The 15945-nt window shown below is 42.9% G+C and overlaps 1 pseudogene; it reads right to left on the bottom strand.

The window, feature by feature from the left end:
- The window catches only part of LOC150041044 (uncharacterized), a 53321-nt pseudogene that overhangs the window by 266 nt on the left and 37110 nt on the right, over positions 1–15945 (bottom strand).

Genomic DNA, 15945 nt, shown 5'->3' with positions numbered 1-15945 from the left:
ACCACTTCTCGTGAGGGTTCTTCTCAATTTTCTCAAAGGAAGCTGGCACAGGAGAAAACACTGTGGTCCTTCTTCATTTTTCCCGTACCACAGAAAAGCCTAGCCATGGTCCAAGCTGGCACAGGGAGCTCTAAGTGTGCTGAGTCCTCATGAGAGAGCCAGCCTCCACCCATCTCACTGTTCATACCAACTTGGGCACCTGCCTGCCTGCCCCCCACCCTCACCAAGAAACCCAACTCAGGACCCCTAAAGAACCATGTCACTCTGTTTTCCTCCCTAGAAAAGAATCCTAGAACTTTAAAAATCACAATTCAGCTCAGTCCCCGTGGATCATCCCTGTAATCCTAGCTAGTCAGGAGACTGAGATCTGAGGATTGGAGTTTGAAGCCAGCTGGGCAGGAAAGTCTAAGACTCCTGCAAATAAACTGGTAAAACAACAAAAAAAACCTGAAAGTGGAGCTGTGGCTCGAGTGGTAGAGCACTAATTGTGCCCAAAAAGAAACTCAGGAAGAGTGCTCAGGCCCTGAGTTCAAGCCCCTGGACCTGTAGCAAAAAGAAAAATCATAGACCATGGGAGACATGATCACAGAATCACAAATCGTGATCAGGTCCCCTATTTTGCCCACATGTTATTACTTTCAAACTATCTTGGTTGTTAAGCAAGACATAAGTGCTGGCATGCTTCACTGGTCACTTTTCACAATATTTGTTGCCCTTATTCACAACAATGTTCACCTCCTATTACTTAGGGTTTGTGATTTTGGTAAAGGAGACAGGACAGGCCCATGGGGCTGAGGGGGACACAGTTGTCTGGGTTATTACCCCTACTTTGCTAAACCTGGTCTCCAACATCTCATCAAGGGAGACTGATGGGCAGTGACCTACTGTGGGGGATTTGGCTGGAAAGGAAGGTTAGGCGTTCATGGACAGGAGGTGGGGTTAGAAGGAGCAAAGAGTTTCCAGAAAGTACAGATAGGGAATTGAAAGCATCAGGATATATTGACCCCAATAATACTCACCCCACACTCAGGCAAAGCCCATGGCTTTGTTTACCATCTCAGGGTGTTTATCTCATCTTATAACATTGTTACTTTGTAATCTGCCCTTTCATTGTCTTGAAATAAAATATCAATAGAGGAAGGAAGAAAGCCTTTTGCTGGCTTTGGGACAAGGTTCTCTGAGACTGGTCTGTTCCTTGCAAAGGATCCCTCTACTCCCTACCACCCCCAACCTCATTGTAGCCCTCATGCCTGATGAAGCCTTCAACTCCTGGGAACCTGATGAATTCAGCACACCCCTCAACTTAATGTATTTGTCCCTGAGATGCAGGTGACAGATGTGAGGTTCAAAAGCTACAAGCAGTCTCCTTTCCTTGTGGCTTCCATTGTAGAATATTTTTCCATTGTAATATTTCAAATCTACAGAGAAACAAATGGGCAGGACCTTGGCTGCCACTATTTGCTCAGTGTCATTTTGTGAAAAGTACATCAGAATTCACAGGGATTTTTACTTAAATGTTAGAGACATGTAAAGCTTTCGTAAGCTATACTCACTCCACTCCTCCCTGGTGAAAATCTAACCTAACCCTAGATTTCTGAATATTTTCAAGGCTCCATGCAGTTTCAGAGCATCTTCCTGTCTGGTGTGGGTCCTTCTACATTGCCTTACAAATGTTCTCCCAAAGCTTCCCCATGCCCATGCAGGAATCTAACCCAGAGGGCAAAAGCAGCAGCATCTCAGTAGCTGTACAGAGAATCTAGGACCCAGTCCCTCATACCTATGGCCTTTTTCTCTGAGGTGGGCCCTGCCTCAGAAGAGGTCTGCCCCTGTGTTTGACAGGAACACCATCTCAGGCCCAAAGTGGGCCAGGTAATGAGACGTTTCAGCTCACACAGGAAGCTGGTCTCAGACTGGGTTCTGGGGACACCTTTCCACAGAGGTCTTGCTGAGAGTAAAGATGAAATAACAGGGCACACAGCTCACTGCCAGGTAGCCCATTAACCACTTGCTCCATCAAGGTGGAAAAGCTCCTGATAACGAGGTGTGTGCAGGAGCAAGTGGAGTGAGCATCCTTCTATGATGGCTCCCTTGACTATGACTTCAGGAACTCTGGCCCCTGTGGAATGGGTTGGGCCTACTAGTCAACTTCTAACAAGAGAATCTGGCAAAGAAATTGTATTCTAGTTTTATTCACTATTAGGCTATTACAGCACTTACTTTTACCTCCATCTTTTAGGTGATCTTTCTCTATCCAGCTGACAACTGAATGTTGCCAACAATACACTGACGAGTCTTCAGTGAGCCTACAGCCAAGCCCCTGATCCTGGCCTAACACCATGATTGCAGCCTCATGTCTGGCAGTTTGAGAAGCACAGGCCCCAGTTAAACCTTGTTTAGATTCCTGATCTGGAAGAAAAACTGTTTATCTTTACATTAGTATGTTTGGGGTTGTTACATCTCAATCCACAATAAGACAGCATCTATATAGACTGTGTGAAATTACTGAAGGCCTGATCCAGACTGAGAGGTGTTCTCAGGTATCGTGAGGGGCAAAGTCCCCTTTTTTGTGATCAGCGTCAGGAGCAAGTCATAGGCTTGCTGCTTGTAATTGGTGTGACCTTGAAAAATTCACTGGAAACCTTTAACTTCAGCTACCACTTTTGTAAAATCAGACTGACAAAAAACTGGGAAGATTATTGAACCATTGGCATGAATTTATGTAACTCATAAGAATATTTATAACAACCTAGGGCCTTAGTAAATTTCAGGCATGACTACTTGTACTGTTGATCTGAAATCCTGTATATTTCCCTCAGGAGTTTCTCCAGGATGAAGAAGGATTTTTGTGCTCAAGAAAGAATGGTAATTCCATTGTGTACAAATACCACAACTTGTTGATCCACTCATCAACTGAGGGACATCTAGGTTGGTTCCATATCTTTGCTATGGTGAATAGTGCTGCAATGAACATTGTTGTGCTAGTGGATTTAGTATGTCCTTGTTTCTGGATGGTTGGGTAAATGCCAAGTAGTGGAATTGCTGGGTCATAGGGGAGCTCTATGTTTAGCCTTTTGAGGCACTGCCATACTGCTTTCCATAGTGGTTGAACGAGTTTGCACTCCCACCAACAGTGTAGTAGTGATCCCTCCTGGCCACATCCCCTCCAGCATCTGTTGTCATTCGTTTTCCTGATCCTGGCCATTCTAACTGGAGTGAGGTGGAATCTTAGAGTTGTTTTGATTTGCATTTCTTTTATGACCAGAGATGTTGAGCATTTCTTCATGTGTCTATAGGCCATTTTTGTTTCTTCTTCAGAGAAGACTCTCTTTAAGTCTTTCGCCCATTTTTTAATGGGATGGTTGTTACTTTGGAGGTTAGGTATTTGTACACAATGGAATTCTATGCTGCTGTCAGAAAGAATGACATCGCCCCATTTGTTAGGAAATGGAAAGACTTAGAAAAAATCATATTAAGTGAAGTAAGCCAGACTCAAAGGAACTTAGGCTCAATGGTTTCCCTCATTCGTCATAATCAGTAGAAACCTTGGGCTCTACTAGCAGAGATTTGCAATAGAGCAAAATCTTGATACATAAAGCCATATAATGTGAAGCTAATTGAAAGGACCTCCAGGATATTGAAACAAAAGCCATATAATGAATGATTGTTGTCCTTAATGTACTATGTTGTCTCTCATCTCCTTTGCTGTCCCTTGGTTATCTCATATTGGTATAGTATCTCACTTTGTTATCTGATATATTGAATTTATTTTTATTTGGATATTTGAAATTTGATAGGGAAGGGGGAAAAACCAAGACGGGTGGGGGGCTTGGGGGGGGGAGGGAAATGGGTACCAAGACATGTGAAAGGGTATCAATGTATGTGAATTAATGCACCTTCTATCTGGCAAATATCATGTAACCCTTTTACTAATTACAATAAAAAATTTTAAAAAAAGAAAGAATGGTAAGCCAGATGCCATGGCTCACACCTGGGATGCTAGCCACTCAACAGACTGAGATCTGAAGATTAGAGTTCAGAATCAACCCAGGCAGAAAAAATTGAAGAGACTCTTACGTCCAATTAACCAGGAAAATGTAGAAGGAGGGATGCTGTACAAATGGTAAAGCATCAGCCTTGAGAGCTCAAGCCCAGAGCTGGCATAAAAAAAATGCTAGCAAAGCATTTTCCCAGCATGGACCACAAAAGCTTTTTCTCTTTAGGAAGAAAGGAGATTAGAGTGGATACTGTTGTAAGGAATTATGTTGTGAGAGAGGTTGCCCTATCAGGGATGTAGGAGGAGGACATATTGCTTACGCAAATGGCAAATGATTTCTTTCTTTCCCCTCCCTCTATCTCTTTCTTCTCCTCTCCCACTCCTATATCTCTTCCTTCTGCCCTGCAGCTCCCTTCCACTTTGCTATCTCCTTCCTTTCCTCCCTCCCTTCACAGTTTGTCCTTGACTATTTCTCTCTCAGGGGCCTGATTCCAAAATTGTACTTCATGATTGTGCCTCCTGACACTCACTTTACAAGTGCTGGCAACCCAGTCCTTCCTTAGACTATCCTGCTTCTATACTAGATAAAGCCCCACTAAAGTCCTGCCTATGCACTGATCTCCAGCTCCCCCATCTCCCACCCAATGTGCACAGAACCTGGGCACTACCATCTAGGGAGCATCTCAGTTGGCATCACTCCAGCCTCCCCGTTGTGCCCAGTTGTAGTGGATTTGGAAAGCCCAAATGCACACACAGGAGTAATAGCCCAGCTTACATTCCCAACCAGCAGTGGACATTCCCCACTCAATCACATACATTCAAATGAGAAGATTTTCTAGGAGTCCTTTCTCTATGGAACCATCTCTCATTCCTCACAACATGTACCCAAGCATGTGGCTTCTGATTCTCTCCTATTGTCTTGGCATCCCCTCCACCCTCACCATGTCTAAACTTTGCCTTCAGTCTACACAGAAGAATTGTCAATGATGTTCTTTCTTGTGGCCTTGCTCATGGGGTTGTCTTCAGAAACCATCTTTTCCTTACACAGCTTTCCTGGGAAGGAACGCTTACTTCTTCCCAGGCAACCTCCCCCTTCACCCTTGCCCTGCCCCAGTCCTGCACCCATGTGTCACTCTGCTGTGCCCATTCACATGGGAGCTCCTCTCCATCACTCTTCTCTCCTTTTCTCACTGAGCTATCTCCTCTGGCAGGATTGTTAGTGTAACTGCAACCACACAAACTCTCTCCAGGGCAAGAGCTCTGCCTCAGTACTGTCCTTGGGTTTTTTCCTCAAGGCTAGCACCCTGTCACTTGAGCCACAACACTATTTCTGGCTTTTTCTATGTATGTGGTACCAAGGAATCGAACCTGGGTCTTCGTGCATGTTAGGCAAGCACTCTACCACTAGGCCAAACTCCTGGCCCTGCTGAGGGATTTTGAAAACTCCCAAAAGGAATCTAATCTAACCTTGTGGAATGAACACAGGACAGGGCATGAGAAGGACATAGTGCTGCCACTGATGCTTAAAAGTAAACCTGAAGAAGGGCCGGGAGTTTGGCTTAGTGGTAGAGTGTTTGCCTAGTATGTACAAGGACCGGCGTTCAATTCCTCAGTACCACATACATAGAAAAAAGCCAGAGGTGGTGCTGAGGCTCAAGTGGTAGAGCTCTAGCCTTGAGAAAGTCCAAGGACAGTGCTCAGGCCCTGAGCTCAAGCCCAGGACTGGCAAAAAAAAAAAGTAAACCTGAAGAAATGTTCAACATCTCTGGCCATAAAAGAGATGCAAATCAAAACAACTTTGAGATTCCAGCTCACTCCAGTTAGAATGGCCATTATCAAAACATCTAATAACAAGATATGCTGGCAGGGATATGGCCAAAAGGGAACTCTACAACACTGTTAGTGGGAGTGTAAACTCATTCAACCACTCCGGAAAGCAGTATGGAAATTGCTCAGAATAATAAATACAGAGCTCCCCTATGACCCAGCAATCCCACTTTTGGGAATTTACCCAAATGACCACAAATAAGGCCATACTAAACCCACCACAGCAACTAAGCTTATTGCAGCATTATTTACCATAGTTAAGATATGGAACCAACCCAGATGCCCCTCAGTAGATGAATGGATGAAGAAAATGTGGTATATAAGCCAGGTGCCATAACTCACACCTATAATCCTAGCTACTCAGGAGGTTGAGATCCTAGGATCACGCTTCAAAGCCAGCCCAAGTAGTAAAGAACATGAGACACTGATCTCCAGTTAATCACTAGAAAAGGGTAAGTGGGGCTGTGGCTCAGGGGTAAGGCGGTAGCTTTGAGCTGAAGAGCTCAGGGACAACACCCAGGCCCAGAGCTCAAGCCCCATGACCCATGAAAGAAAGAAAGAAGGAAAGAAAGAGAGAGAGAGAGAGAGAGAGAGAGAGAGAGAGAGAGGAAAGAAAGAAGGAAATAAATTAATTAATTAATTAAGAGTGTATATATACAAAATGGAATTCTATGCTGCCATCACAAAGAATGGTATTGCCACATTTGTAAGGAAATGGAAAGACTTGGGGGAAAAATCATGTTAAGTGAAATAAGCCAGAACCAAAGAAACATAGACTCCATGGTTTCCCTCATTTGTAATAATTAGTAAATGTCTAGGATAGTCCTAGCAGAAGATCACAATAGCTCAAAAGATATGTACATCTGACCACACAAGATGAGGCTAAGTGAAATGAACTCTACCATATGGGAACAAGAGGTTGTTTTTTGTGGTTGTTATTTTAAATGTACTATGTGATGTTATTTCTTTATTTCTTTTTCCCCTCAGTGTTTTATCTCCTGTTGTTACTGTGTTTGATTTTCGTTGCCTGTGTATTGTATATATGTTTATCTGAATTGGGGAAGGAAAGGGAAACAGCAAAATGGTGAGACAAAGGACGAAGGATGAACCAATGCAACATGGATACTCAGAATGCAATATGTTAGAAATGAACTTTACAAATTAGGTGAGTTGGGGGGAGAAAGTGGGAGAGAAACGAGGGAGGGGGTGTCAATGTTGGAGAAGAAATGTTCTCACTAACTTACATATGCAACTGTAACCTCTCTGTACATCACCTTGACAATAAAATTAAAGGAAAAAAGAATAAACCTGTACCAGAAGCTGATTTTGCCACTCACACAGCCTCACACATGATCCTCAACAGACACACTTGCTGTGGGCTCTGACTGACATGGCTCTCTCTGTACTCTACTTACCATGAGGACGCCTTTTGCAACATCTCAGCCCAAGGGAATGTCATGTTTCATGACTAATCATCAGCCACAATCTCAGCATCCTCAAATGACTCTCATCAAAAGGGCACATCTTCTCTTGCCAACTGTAAGCAAGATACTTTGCTTTTATAGGCCTCCATTTCCCTATCTCTTTGAGTCAGTCTTTGAGCATGGGATCTCTAAATTCCTGTTCATATGTACATTTACATGACTCAAGAGACTCACACCCTCACAGCTACCTACATGCCCTGCCAGCCCACTGCCTAGTTACAAGACCCCTGTAGGCATTCCTGACATAGGGGCTGACCTCCCATGGGCTCCCCTTGGCTCCCTAAGCCACTGACAACACTGGACTGATCTCTCATCCTTCCCAAGGTGCCACCTTTTACAACTCAGAGCTGTAGAATGTGGGGACTGACATGACACCCTCCTGTCCAGGACCTTAGGGGACAATAGTAGTCTTTCAATTGTCCCACAACCAACTTCAAAAACTGCAGGTCACTGGCTGGCAGTGTGTGGCTCGTGCCTGTAATCCTAGCTACTCAGAAGGCTGAGATGTGTGAATGTGATTTGAAGCTTGCCTGGGCAGAAGGTCCATGAGACTCCTATCTCCAAGTAAACATCAAAAACCTAGAAAATGGAGCTATGGTTCAAGCGAGACAGTACTAGTCTTGACCAAAAATGCAGGGAAAGCACTGAGGCCCTGAGTTTAAGCCCCAGGACTGGTACAAAAACAATCAACCAACAAATAAAAAACTTTCAGAAGGATCAGGAGTGTGGCCTAGTGGTAGAGTGATTGCCTAGCATGCATGAAGCTCTGGGTTTGATTCCTCAGTACGTAAACAGAAAAAGCTGAAAGTAGCACAAATAGTAGACTGTTAGCCTTGAGAAAGCTCAAGGAAAGTGCCGAGGCCCTGAGTTCAAGCCCCAGGGTGGGGAAAAAAAATCCTTCAGACTATGCCTGAACATGCCTTGAAGAGGTACATATGGGGACATACTCTAGTTCCTGGCAGAGAACTCTCATTCTGGAGAATTTGGTCTCAGAATTCAAGGTCTTCTTGGAACACAATTTTCTATTCCTGTGCTGCCCCCTAGTAGCCACACTCAGGTTCTACAAGTACACAGAGGGGAAGCTTAGATCTCTTCCTGCTCCATGACAAATTCACCTCAGTTGCCTGGACTCCTGCTTCCAGAATTCTTTCTGCTCATCCATGATCTTGTTAAATTCTTTCTTCACTGATTTCAGATACCTGATCCTCTAGTTAATGTCACTGACTTGTCACAACCCCCAGGGCTGTGAGTATTCACATAACGACTACATCTCTTGTCATCCTCAGCTTATATTGTGTCTGTCCCGGTCTATCCTCAACTAGACTCCAGAGAAGGCTCTGAATACAGATTCCTAGAGATGACCATCTCTGGGCCCTCATGGAATATGAAAGAACTGGTTTTCTCCTATTTCAATCAGTCTGGAAAAAAAAACTATTTAAGGCACCAATTGATGACTTGTACATCAGTGGTGAAAAGGACAATGAATGCTATCCAGTGCTGCTGCCAGGAGAAACGTTTGTGTCCCCCTTTTGGATATACATTGACCAATGTCTACCAGACTTTATTTTGTGCTGGCACTGGATTGATCTCAGGATTTGGGTGGTGTCAATTCTACCTTTTTTGCTCAAGGCTAGCTCTCTACCACCTGAAATATAACTCTACTTTTGGATTTTTGCTGGGTAATTGGAAATAAGAGTCTCATGGGCTTTTTTGCCTGGGCTGGTGTGGAATCATAATCTTCAGCCCTTGATCTCTTGAGCAGCTAGGATTACAAACGTGAGCCACCAGCACCTGGACTGACTACCTGATTCTTAAGTCCATATTGAGTTTTGAATTCTATATTCCATTTTCATGTATCTTTTCCAGAGAAAGTCAGGCCCCATGAAACAAAGATACTTGAGAAACATTTGTAAACTTGAAAAAATTTGGAAAGAATAAGTGAGAGGAAAGGGGGAGAGAAAGCAGTCATACAAAATTAAGAAAAGACAGAGAAGAGGTGGTGTTGGGAAGGCTAGGAAACAATAATGAAAGGAATGACATTATTCAAGATGCACTATATTTATTCATAAATTGCTTTATTGAATGGCCTCTCTTTTGTACATCTACTTAAAGATAATTATTTTTTTGTGGATCATAAAGTTTGGACTTGGCCTGGGCGTTGTCCCTGAGCTCTTCAGCTCAAGGCCCAACCCTTGAGCCAAGCGTCACTTCCCATTTTCTAGAGGTTAATTAGAGATAAGAGTCTCAGGTCCTTTGGTGCCCAGGCTGGCTTTGAACCTTGATCCTCAGATCTCAGCCTCCTGTGTAGCTAGGATTACAGGTATGAGCTACCTTGTCTGTCCGGCCAGCTAAGATAATTTTTAAAAGGAACAAAAATGTAAATGAAGGTAGTTACGTATAGAAGTAAAGAATTGTGGCAAATGCCTTGTACTCTTATGTTGAAGTTGTGAATGATGCAATTAGACATAATTGACAGGAAGAGTTCACCTAGACTCTAAAAACAAAACCAAATGCCAAATGTTTTGTTATATGGCTCTGAATTGCAGAACTGTGCATCATAGATGAATTATCCTTTTTAGAAGATTGTGCAGAATTTTCTTGTCAGGACTGGAGGTTAAATTAGGGTCCTATAAAACTAACAATGACTGGCCAGGAGTTTGGCCTAGTCTTAGAGTGCTTGCCTAGCATGCATGAAGTCCTGGGTTTGATTCCCCAGTACCACATACACAGAAAAAGATGGAAGTGGTTCTGTGGCTCAAGAGGTAGAGCTCTAGCCTTGAGCTGAAGAACTCAGGGACAGTGCCCAGGCCCAAAGTTCAAGCCTAATTACCAACAACAACAACAAACACCTAACAAAGACAAATGCTGACAGGGATGTGGCCAAAAGGGGACTCTGTTACACTGCTGGTGGGAATGTAAATTTGCTCAACCAATCCCATTTCTGGACCACAAACCAGGCCACACTAAAGCCACCAGTGTGCAATGCAGCATTGATTACCATAGTCCAGATATGGAATCAACTTAGATGTCCCTTGGTGGGCAAATTGATCAAGAAAATGTGGTATATATACACAATGGAGGGGCCGGGAGTTTGGCCTAGTGGTAGAGTGCTTGCCTAGCATGCACAAAGACCCGGGTTCGATTCCTCGGTACCACATACATAGCAAAAAGCCAGAAGTGGTGCTGTGGCTCAAGTGGTAGAGCCCTAGCCTTGAGAAAATCCAGGGACAGTGCTCAGGCCCTGAGCCCAAGCCCAGGACTGGCAAAAAAAATACACAATGGAATTCTACTTGTCCAAAAAGAATGATATTTTATCATTTGTAAGGAAATGGAAAGACTTGGAAAAAATTATATATATATATATATATATGCACACACACTGAGACATGATAGCTTATGTAGGACTCTACACGTTCACACGCTGAGTCAAAAGTAGGATATGTATAGGAGTAGTTGACAAAGATTTAATAGCAATGTTCACATGGTCATATACAATAATATTCTATGAAATTAAGTCCAAGAAAAGGAAACTTGCCGTTGTTTTTGGTTTTGTTTCATTTTTTATTGTTTGTTTATTTGCACCTGGGAGAGTAAGGGAGGGCACAGAAAAGGTAAATCAAGAGTGAACAAATATAACAGTAGACACAATGTGGAAAATGAAGTGTATGTCTTGTGGGTGGGGATGGGAGAGGAAAACCAGGAGAGAGGTATGGAAGGAGAGACGGGGTTCAAAAAGATAGAGTTCATTACTCATTTCCTGATTCATGCAACTTGCAAACCCTCTATATCTAAACTCTATAATAACAATTTTTAACTAAAAATTATATATAGTATTCATTAAATAAATAAGTAGATTAGGGTCCTGAGTATACTAGGCAAGTACTCTACCCCTGAGCCACATCTCTAAGTCCCTTGAAGAGGTCTTATTTAATTGGTGATGAAGAGAGCTAGAGATTAATGGAGTAGGCTTTGGAGAAAAGATACACAGGGATTATTTGTATAAGAAAATACTGAGTATGAAGCTAATTGAAAGGACCTCCAGGATATTGAAACAAAAGCCATATAACGAATGATTGTTGTCCTTAATGTACTATGTTGTCTCTCATCTCCTTTCCTGTCTCTTGGGTATCTCATATTGTTACAGTATCTCACTTTGTTATCTGATATATTGAATTTATTTGTATTTCGTTATTTGAAATTTGATAGGGAAGGGGGGAAAACCAAGACGGGTGGGGCGGGGGGGGGAGGGTAATGGGTACCAAGACATGTGAAAGGGTATCAATGTATGTGAATTAATGCACCTTCTATCTGGCAAATATCATGTAACCCTTTTATTAATTACAATAAAAAATTTTTTAAAAAAAAGAAAATAGTGAGAGCTGGGAACTGGTGGCTCACGCCTGTAATCCTAGTTACTCAGGAGGTTGAGATCTGAGGATCGCAGTTCAGAGTTATGTCCAGGAAATGGGAAGTGACTCTACGGCTCAAAGTGGTAGAGCACTAGCCTTGAGCTCAGGGACAGAGCCCAGGCTGAGTTCAAGCCCCACAACTGACACAAAGAAAAGACAATATTGAAAACAAATGAAATATTCCTAGTGTGTTAATGAAAAGAAATTTACTATTTGAGATGAGAACAATGACACCTTCTTCTAGGAGCTTGCAATTCAGTGAAATTTTACTGAAGTCCTACAAGATACCTACTACTTTCACACAAATAATTATCAGAGATTTTCCCAGCTAAGTCTCAGGCTGAAAGTATCCCATTGACCACAATTTCCTGAGACAGCCAATCCAAATGAAAAATTCATCAGCATCATGAACCCTATGTAATTGCTAACCTCCGCACCTTAAGAAGCCAGGGTTGGCAAGGGAAGTACTCTGATATAAATCCCACCTATAAGATAAGAATCTTTTACCACTGCCACTTCCCACAGCCTCTCCCAGCCCCCCATCCACCCCATAGAATTCTGAGCCCTATAAAGCAGTTGCACAGAGATAGTTCATGTTCTCCGAAAAGAATTAAAAGTAAAAGAAAATCCAAGCAGACCAAGTAGAGTTGTTGGCCTCTCCCTGCATCAGACTCCAGGGAATAAGGGAGCCTGGTCACTCAAATCAAACAAACCCCCAATTCTTAGAGATACCCCAATATTTGTTTATTAGACTGCAACAACAGAATCTACAAGAACAGAAATTTATTTTCTTGTGGATCTTCAGGTTTTGAAGTCCCACATCCAGGTGTTTCCCAAGAGAGGCTTGGTTTCTGGTGAAAGCTTCACGCATTATCTCCTTTTATTTTTTTTGGTGGGTCATAGGGCTTGAACTTGGCCTGGGCACTGTCCCTGAGCTCTTCAGCTCAAGGTTGCCACCCTACCCTTGAGCCAAGCCCCACTTCCTGTTTTCTAGAGGTTTATTGGCGATAAGAGTCTCAGGTCGTTTTGTGCCCAGGCTGGCTTTGAACCTTGATCTTCAGATATTAGCCTCCTGAGTAGCTAGACTTATAGGCATGAACTACCAAGCCTGGCTTTATCTCCTTTCTTCCAGATTCTCACATGGCCTTTCCACAAAGCCCATGTGCATGCCAAGAGGAAGAAAGCAAGTTTCCTAGTATGTATACTTTTTTATGTGTGTGTCGATCCTGGGGCTTGAACTCAGGGGTGGGATACTGTCCCTGAGCCTTTGTGTTTAAGGCTAGCACTCTACCACTCAAACTATAACTCAACTTCTGGTGATTACTTGGGGATAAGAGTCATGGAATTTCCACCCTAGGTTGGCTTCAAACTGCTATCCTCAGATTTCACCCTCCTGAGTAGCTAGTGTAAATGTCTTCTTATAAAGACATCATCTTATTTAAAAACAACAACACCCAAGATATGGCATAATCTTTAGTGCTCCCGGTGCTCCCTGAAGTTTCAGGTCTGAATGCAGTCATATTTGGTGGGGCCAGGGTTTCAATACATGGTTTGCAAGTGGACACAGTTCAGTCCAGAGCAATGAGAACAATTTTTTTTGCTGACCTTGATATTTTGTTGTCCTTGATTCCCTGATGTCCAAATTACTGATTTGCAAATGTAAGATACAGACACACTGACCCCTCATCCACCCTAGAGCAACTGACTACACATCCCAGTGTTACTAATGTAGTGGAGGAACCCAGAGCTCTCGCCCACTGATGTCACTGCCTTAATTACCATCAGTGAGGTCACAAACCTAGACCAGGCCCTAGCACATCAGAGGACAAAGTGTGAGATGATTCTCCAGGACTAACCCCTCTTCTTAATATATCTCATTCTGAAATCACAGCACAAGGGCCACTCTTTTAGCATGAGGGGACAGCTTTCTAGTTTTATTTTCTACCTTATAGCTTATTAGTTGGTGGACAAGTGCAAAAAATAAAATGAGAGTTTGATTGTGGATATTAGATTAAATTGAGAATTTTTCCCTAGAAGTAATGGGTTTTATTCCCAAGGGTTTAGAAAAGAATCCTTACTTACCAATTCATTTTCTATTAGGACAGTGTAATGATTTTGGTCGTTTTTGCTGGTCATTATTATTAGGCTAGCATTTTTTTTCTTTTGTGCATGTGTATTGAACATGGAGTTTGAACTCAGGGCCTGGGAAACTGTCCCTAAACTATTGTGTTCAAATCTAGTAGTTTACTACTTGAACCACAGCTTCACACTTCTGGCTTTTTGGTGGTTAATTAGAGATTCGAGTCTCACAGAACCATGATCCTCGGATCTCAGACTGCTGAGTAACTATACTTACAGGCATAAGCTACTGGCATTCCTTTAATTAACAATTTCAATCTGTTTGTTTCTTAAATGTTGAATCACAACATCCAAACCTGTATTATATCACCATAGCTAATCACCTATAAAACTAAAGGGTCTGGGAGTTTAACCTAGTGGTAGAGTGCTTGCCCAGCATGCACGAAGACCGGGGTTCGATTCCTCAGTACCACATACATAGAAAGAAGCCAGAAATGGTGCTGTTGCTCATGTGGTAGAGCCTTGAGAAAGCCCAAGAGCCCAAGGACAGTGCCCAAGCCCTAAGTTCAAGGCCCAAGACTGGCAAAAAATTAATTAAAAATAAAAACCATCACTCCACTTGCCCATTGATCCTTATATTCCACTTAGTTCTAAGTTTCCATGGAGTACTATAGGAGAAAACTTTGTCAGATTCCTGGAGAGGAAAGAGAGGTATTAAAAAAAAACCAAAAACAAACAAACTTGAGACCTGTTCACTTCAGGCAGGAGTTTCTGAGTATTTGGTAAAACCTGCCTGGAAATTCATAAAACTTTCTTTAAAACTTTGTGCAAATCAGATAACTGAGTATATGAAAGCTGAAGTCTACTTGACTGCACAAGAATCCCTTAAGTGTCAAAGCTATCTGGGATCCTTTGCACCCTCCCACCTAGGACATGTGGTACCAGTGAAGGAACAGCCTGTATTTCAACATCTCTGAGGTTCATAATCATCTATTCTTTTTTTGTGGGGGGGGGGATCATGGGGCTTGAAATCTGGGCCTGGGCCCTGTCCCTGAGCTCTTCAGCTCAAGGCTACCACCCTATCCCTTAAGCCACAGCCCCACTTCCTATTCTCTAGTGGTTAATTGGAGATAAGAGTCTCAGGGTCTTTAGTGCCCAGGCTGGCTTAGAACCACCGTCCTCAGATCTCAGCCTCCTGAGTAGCTTGGATTACAGGCGTGAGCCACCATGCCCAGAGATAATCATGTATTCTTACACAAGTGATAGACAGTCTGTGGAAAGAGTAACTTCATACAAATCCCATCTGCAGTGTTAGAGGTCTTAGAATTAATCCCCTCCATATTCCTTTATCTTGACTTTGTCTCTCCTGTTTCGGGCCCATGTAGAAGCCTCATGTGGCATCCCTGGAACAGGAATAATGTTTGAGACCCAAAAAGAGCTTTACAGTTCATATTTAAGTGTGAGTCAAGCAGAACTTCCTCCATTTACTCTCACACTGTGATGATGTAAAGCATTTTCACTACCTCTTCACCCCTTACAAATTACACATCTCCATATTTTGGATCTCCATGGAAGTCAATTTTTTAATGAGTGAAGACCCACTGTAGAGTTACACTAAAATAGTGTCTGTGTGAGATAGGTTGACAAATTGTCCTCCCCATTTGCCTGGTGCTGAAGGATTATCCAGGCCTTGGAGAACTTCCAGAACAATCTCAGACCACAAGTGACCACTACAGGCAGAGAATCAAATACTGTCAAATACAATGAGTGATCCCTACAAGTCTGCAAATTAAGTTTTATAGTGAAACAACTCTGTGTTGTTCTGTGCCCCCAAGCAGAAACCTGCCTTGAACCTGCAGGGTGAGTCAGAGGGGAACAGGAAAGTAAGGTTGGAGAGTAGGAGTACAGGAGATAGGGACAAAAAAGAGGTCTCATACCAAAAATGTATCCACTGTTTCAGACATGGGCTGTAGGATGGAAGGATGGGTCGGGCCAAGGACTAGGGGCTGGTGTGGAGCAGGTCTCTTCAGGGAAGTCCTGTTGGTCACTCTGGGTACATTGGACAACCTGGGAAGCATGCTTCTCTTTCCTTTCCTTCCACCTGTAAACATGATGAGTCTCGTCTCCCTCTCTTATCTAGAATACCTTTAGG

The sequence above is a fragment of the Megascapheus bottae genome, chromosome X, assembly GCF_031878675.1.
Source record: "Megascapheus bottae isolate mThoBot1 chromosome X, mThoBot2.hap1, whole genome shotgun sequence".
In the NCBI taxonomy this organism is placed as follows: domain Eukaryota; kingdom Metazoa; phylum Chordata; class Mammalia; order Rodentia; family Geomyidae; genus Megascapheus; species Megascapheus bottae.
The sequence above is the reverse complement of the archived record's forward strand: the minus strand, read 5'-3'. Positions and strand labels throughout refer to the sequence as shown.